The sequence below is a fragment of the Micropterus salmoides genome, unplaced genomic scaffold, assembly GCF_014851395.1.
Source record: "Micropterus salmoides isolate LMB-PRFRI ecotype aquatic unplaced genomic scaffold, ASM1485139v1 Ms_hic_scaffold_8, whole genome shotgun sequence".
In the NCBI taxonomy this organism is placed as follows: domain Eukaryota; kingdom Metazoa; phylum Chordata; class Actinopteri; order Centrarchiformes; family Centrarchidae; genus Micropterus; species Micropterus salmoides.
This window is the reverse complement of record NW_024044570.1, coordinates 24,470,260-24,477,194: the sequence shown is the minus strand read 5'-3', so window position 1 is coordinate 24,477,194 and position 6,935 is coordinate 24,470,260. Positions and strand designations below refer to the sequence as shown.

The following is a 6,935-nucleotide window of genomic DNA, read 5'->3' as shown; positions in this document are numbered from 1 at the left end:
TTACTTCCCAACCCTTTAGGACACTAAAGGGTTGGGAAGTAATGGATTACATGTAACGGCGTTACTTAATCAGGATACAAAAAAAGTAACTGTATTCCCTGAGAGAAAAAATAAGATGTAATCAGATTACAGGTACATTTTGTAAAATTGGGGATTACTCATAGGGATTACTTTAAGAAACAGAAAGTGCAGTGTTATTTGCCTCCGTATGTTTTTTAATATACAGTCTATATTATATGTGTTTCTGTGGAAACACAAAGCTAGGGAGGGACGTGTCGCTGACATTGATTGGCGTTTACAGTCGCTAGTAGCGCTGTATGCGTGTTTATGCCCCCTCCCCGTCATGCAGACTGGTTTCAGCTCTCAGTGAGTGAACACGGCAGCCGGACCGGAACCGAGCACAGCATACACAGCCTCCGAGACCGACAGAGGCCAGTGGGAATACAGTCCTGATGTGGTTTTCTTGCCGTGTTTGGCTCTTGGCACCCGGGGCTGAGTAAGCTAACTGAACTAGCAGCACGGCTAATCGACCAAGCTAACATACAGGTGATAGGCTACAGTTTGCGGTTTAGCAAAAAGGAAAGCTATCCACAAGGAAGCTCTGTGTAAAACATCTCAGTACAGGATTCCCTGTTGGTCTCTGAGACTGTGTTAGGTCTTGTTCATGCCGTGTTCACTGGGAGGCTGCTTAGCAAGGTTTTGTTGGCCACTCGCCAGGCTCCGTTCCCAATCAGGAACCGCACAACTCCATCATTCCCTGCTGCCCCCCGCCCCTGTCATGAAAACCGGCAGTTACATTAACAGTTAACTGAGCTAATAACAGCAGCTAGTTAGCGGTTAACTAACTTAAGCAACAAGTAACGTTGAAGCTATCTGTCCATCAGGAAACTCAGAGTTGAGGCAGAGCAACCGGAGGACATCAGAGAGAAAACTAGAATATATTTTCTCCATATTTCTAATATTTCTCCATCAGATATGATCCAGTTTCACGAAAGTTTTTTTTACAGTACAGTAATCCTGTGGGGCCCAGTCCCAGAAACACCGTGCTTCAGCAGTATTATATTGAGAAATCTTTTAATTGGATGCTAAATTAATACAAGTGCAGAATGAGTCATCAACATTTTAAAATGCTATTCCAAATGACAAACTGTTAAATATCATCAAGAATACCTACAAAACACCTTTTTTGTCATTAATGGGTCAGATACTGCCATAGTGCAAAGCATAAAAACATTTAAACATGGATTTTGATTTCATGGGAATGGAAGATTTTGTATATGTTTTCTTTAAATATACAATGAGCAGAAAATGCATCAGTGATACTCGTCTTCATTTGCCTGTTTGGCACTGAAGTAATCCAAAAGTAACTAGCAGTCAGATTACATTACTTTTATTTTGTGGTACTTGTATTACGTTACTAATACATACTACATTTTTTAGCAAGTAATTTGTAATTGTACTGGATTACATTTTTAAAGTAATCCTCCCAACCCTGGTGTTCAATACATTTGTGCATTTTTAGGTTCACAACGCTGACCCTGCATTCCTCACAAAATGTAAAACAACTAATTTGTTTATCTCTAAATGTTTTATTCTTACTGCAGTTGTCCTGTGAAGCTAGATGCTGCTCCGTGGTCAGTCCCACCGGGAAAGGTGTACTGAGGTTCCACCAACCACAACACACTCTTGTGTGATAGACAGGTACGTACATATGCGTGTTGTCGTGCATTTACATCTATAATAAACTCAATTGCCAGTTTATAAGGTAAACTTAGATAGAACTAATGCAGTATAACACAACATTCCTGCAATGATGTTCAGTTTTTATTGAATATGTTTTAGAGAGGTGTTAATTTATTGTAATGGTCATTTTGTACTCCTATAATATGTAATGGTTTCTACACTGCATTCACCAATTCACACACATTTATACAGCCCTTTCTATGCCCTGGGCTTCTTAATCGCACAAAAATTCACACCCTGATGGAACAGTGATCAGAGGCAATTTGGGGTTCCTCTGTGCCCAAGTACACTTTGACATGCGGAGCCGTGGAATAGAACCACCGACCTTCCGATTAACGGACGACCCGCTTTACCTCCTGAGCCACAGCCGCCCAAAATGAAATGGGATGAACAGAATATAAGAAACACCTTTCAGTACATCCCAGAATAGTTTAACAGCAGCACTAATTACAGCCTCCAAAATTACCATTCAAATCATTTTTTATAATTTTTTTTCGGGACACACACAGAACAGACAGCTAGCAGACTGTAAGTTGATGTACACAAAAAGTGTATTGAATTAAAAATTGTAAATGGGAAATAAACGTAAACTTTTTGTAGACTTCAGGGAATATCTCCTCGCAGTCTGCGAGCCAGAAGCCAGCGAGTGCGAAAGAGATGGTAAATCAAGTGCATTCGAACATGCTACACAATAGAGAAGGTAAGGTGTGTGTTTGTAAGGAAATACAGTATATGCACAGCCTGAATAGAAGGCAGTGTGGTCGTGCACAGTATACTATTAAAGTGTGTAAAAATATTTTGTTGTATAGATCCATTAAAAGTAAATCGACTAATTTGCCTTTTATTTCTCATTGTCCTTGCAGTTATCCTATGAAGTGTGGGTTCTGCAGTTGTCTCAGCTCAAGTCAACAAGATCTATTGAGCCGTAGACTACGACACGGAAGAGCTCACTGGCCCTGTGTTGCATTAAACACACTTTACCAGATCACATTGCAGGACTGACATCTACCTTTTCCTATGAGTAATGTGAATTTCGAGAAACTTGGACTAAGCGCAGATTTTTCATTCATCTGGCACATCATTTAAAAAGTCAACAGACTGTGCATTGCCCAGAAATTGCTAAAAATGAAACCTGTACCATTGACACTTATATCATTGATGGTGTTGGGCAGTAATGCAATGTAATATGGCTGGCTATATGGCAAAAAGAATACAGTTTTTACCTGGGAAATGGACATGGACCCCTGCATTGACAAGAAAAGAAAATGCAGAGTCATCCTGCAACTTTCTTTAACCTGACTTTGCTGCATCAAAATGAAAGATTATGTGGCAAAGAACTGAGTTAGCCAATCAAATATCTTTTAAATTAGACTAATTGTATAATATTTCATCATTTAGCTTCTATCTGAAGCAACATTCCCACACCAACACAGACCCTTGTGTTTTCTCTCAAGTGTCATTTTTGGGGGTTGAGACAGAATTTCAGTCAGGTACTAAATAGTTTAAGAACCATAAAGTCTATGTCATTCAACCATCTCATCATACATTTATAATAGCCTTTAACAGAGCCTATGGTGAAAAATGTTTGCACTTAATGCTGTAATAGATCTACAGTTTTCTTGGATTTTGATCACTGCCAATCATTCTGAAATGTTTAAAAGAAATCTGAGATTAAATTGCTAAATATACATATTCATTATAAAATTTCACAGTCACAGCTGGACTAATGCACTTTTCTAAAACAGTACACTATCCCTCCTACGTTGCAAGTCAGTGCTAAAATATTATCTTTCATGTTAAAATGTAAATGTGAAATGGTGTCCCCGCGTCCCTGTACACACATCGGTTGACGATGGATGGATGGATGGATGGAAATGTTGGCTCCAGTTATAGCAATGTAGTATTTTTTTTTATCCCCAGTATGTCTGATTAGCAAGCTAGCAATTGACTGCAGACACACAGTATCTAACAGTCAAGTCTTTCAAATCTATTCAGTATAAAAAGTCAACATACTCTTGAATAATTCAACAGAAATATGCAAATTGATAACATACCTTGAACACCAACTTTTGATTAGTTTGCAAAGTAATGGCCATGTAAACACTTCTCACAAACATGTGAAATGGGCAGAGTTAATGTGATAAATGTATTTAGTCTTTACCAGTTTATTAGGTACATCTAGCTTAATATACAGTCTAATCCAATATTCATGCAATAAATCCTCCCATCATGAAAATGATAATGTTCAGATTTTGTTGCAACTGTATGATCATTTGGGATCACATGGACTGGTGTTTCTGAAATTTTGTCCATCCCATTTATATCAGTGAGGCCATGCTAAATAAAAGAGACTCAGCTGTTTATCAATACAGTTCACCAGACTTCAAACTACATCTGCCAAAATCAACAAATAATGAAATAAAATTTAAATAAAAACTGAACATTCCTCACCAACCTTTATTACCACAGTGGAAAAATGTTCCTTTATACATACATATTACAGTCACTTCAGATGAGGCAACTTGTGTCTGCAATTGAAGGGGTGAGGGGTTTATTAGGTTCACCGCTGATAAAATGAAACATTCAGCCATGCATCAACACTATTTCAGGACACATCTTACCGAGATGTCTTTGGAGCTCGAGGAAACTCAGCGCTCAGGTTCACTTGAGAGGACAGATCTATTAAAACAGATTACAACTGATATAAGTTAAATATAAACCTATTAAATACTTATCATACAAACATAATAATTACACATTAGTGTTTTTACGTATCAGTGAAACTAGGCTCTATATTGTTCCACATTATGAATGTTTTGACTTTTTGAGGAACCTTACATCTTACTACAAACAATGCGTTTAGACACAGCTTATTAACTTATATGAACGCAGAGCTTGACTGTCTCCACAGTAACGTTATAGGGCTAAAGCAACGTTAACTAAGTTAACAGCAGTTCCTAACAGTGCAAAGTTAACGTTACCTTAATGTGTTAGCCAGAGAGCTTCAAGTATAGTCATGGCCAAAAGTGTTGGCACCCCTGAAATTTTTCCAGAAAATCAAGTATTTCTCACAGAAAAGTATTGCATTAACACATGTTTTGCTATACACATCTTTATTCCCCTTGTGTGTATTGGAACAAAACAAAACAAAGAAGGAAAAAAAGCAAATTGGACATAATTGCACACAAAACCCCCAAAATGGGCTGGACAAAATTACTGGCACCCTTTCAAAATTGTGGACAAATAAGATTGTTTCAAGCATGTGATGCTCCTTTAAACTCACCTGGGGCAAGTAACAGGCGTGGGCAATATAAAAATCACACCTGAAAGCAGATAAAAAGGAGAGAAGTTGACTTAGTCTGTGCATTGTGTGTCTGTGTGTACCACACTAAGCATGGACAACAGAAAGAGGAAAAGAGAACTGTCTGAGGACTTGAGAACCAAAATTGTGGAAAAATATCAACAATCTCAAGGTTACAAGTCCATCTCCAGAGATCTAGATGTTCCTTTGTCCACAGTGCGCAGCATTATCAAGAAGTTTGCAAGCTATGGCACTGTAGCTAATCTCCCTGCACGTGGACAGAAGAGAAAAATTGAGGAAAGGTTGGATGTGGATAAGCAGCCACAAACAAGTTCCAAAGAAATTCAAGCAAAAAGCAAGACTACAGTTTACCAAAATGTACTTGAGTAAGCCAAAAGTTCAAGTTCAAGTTCATTTTATTTATATAGCACGTTTTATAGCAGCCACTGACTGACCAAAGTGCTTTACAATACCATTGCATAACAGCACAGCATAGAAAAGTACAGCAAAGTTAAGAACAGCTTTAAACAGGAGTAGCCAAAGCAGTATCAGACTCGTCAACAATAACAATAAAAAACAGAAATGCCAGTATTAGACTTAGATAGAAAAAACAGCATCATATTCCAAGGAGAGAAAAATTAACAAAGAAAAAATCCTTCTGGGAAAACGTCTTGTGGACAGATAAGACCAAGATAGAGCTTTTTGGTAAAGCACATCATTCTAGTGTTTTCCGAAAACGGAATGAGGCCTACAAAGAGAAGAACACAGTACCTACAGTCAAATATGGTGGAGGTTCAAAGATGTTTTGGGGTTGTTTTGCTGCCTCTGACACTGGGTGCCTTGACTGTGTGCAAGGCACCATGAAATCTGAGGATTACCAAAGGATTTTGGGTCGCAATGTAGGACAGTGTCAAAAAGCTGGGTTTGCGTCCGAGATCGTGGGTCTTCCAGCAGGACAGTGACCCCAAACATACTTCAAAAAGCACACAGAAATGGATGGCAACAAAGCGCTGGAGAGTTCTGAAGTGGCCAGCAATGAGTCCAGATCTAAATCCCATTGAACACCTGTGGAGAGATCTTAAAATTGCTTTTGGGAAAAGGCGCCCTTCCAATATGAGAGACCTGGAGCAGTTTGCAAAGGAAGAGTGGTCCAAAATTCCAGGTGAGAGGTGTAAGAAGCTTATTGATGGTTATAGGAAGCGATTGATTTCAGTTATTTTTTCCAAAGGGTGTGCAACCAAATATTAAGTTAAGGGTGCCAATAATTTTGTCCAGTCCATTTTTGGAGTTTTGTGTGCAATTATGTCCAATTTGCTTTTTTTCCTTCTTTGTTTTGTTTTGTTCCAATACACACAAGGGGAATAAAGATGTGTATAGCAAAACATGTGTTAATGCAATACTTTTCTGTGAGAAATACTTGATTTTCTGGAAAAATTTCAGGGGTGCCAACACTTTTGGCCATGACTGTAACTTTAGCCTTTCTGTTAACATTTCTGCGCATGAAAACAGAACTTTTTCACATGTAACAAGGAGAAGCCCCAGATGTAAAAATAATAGGTGTTGATGACTGTCTGGAAAGGTTTCAGCCACTGGTGATACCTGACGCTACTTTTTAGCTAACGGTAGCTAATGTTAGCATAACAGTAACGTGGCAAACTGCCTCCACATACTGACACGGTTATTCCAGTGCACGGTCCAAGTCACAGAACAAAAAAAAAACACTTTCACACTGTAAAGAAACTAGGTTTTATCAAACTTTGTAATTTACGTTATTAAGTAACAGTTTTGCTTCGTTACTTGCAAAGTACGCAAGACGAGTTTTACAGGTGAAAACTTGGTGAAACCTGCTCTCTTTGTTTCCATCAGGCCGGTTTTCCAGTCAGGTAAAACC

At 38.5% G+C, this 6,935-nt stretch overlaps 1 long non-coding RNA gene across 1 annotated transcript; it reads left to right on the top strand.

The window, feature by feature from the left end:
* Positions 1-1,807: 1,807 nt before the first annotated feature.
* Positions 1,808-2,731, top strand: LOC119893113. The gene is made up of 2 exons (XR_005442756.1): positions 1,808-2,443; positions 2,607-2,731. It is a non-coding gene; the product is annotated as an uncharacterized LOC119893113 (long non-coding RNA).
* The last annotated feature ends 4,204 nt before the right edge of the window (positions 2,732-6,935 follow it).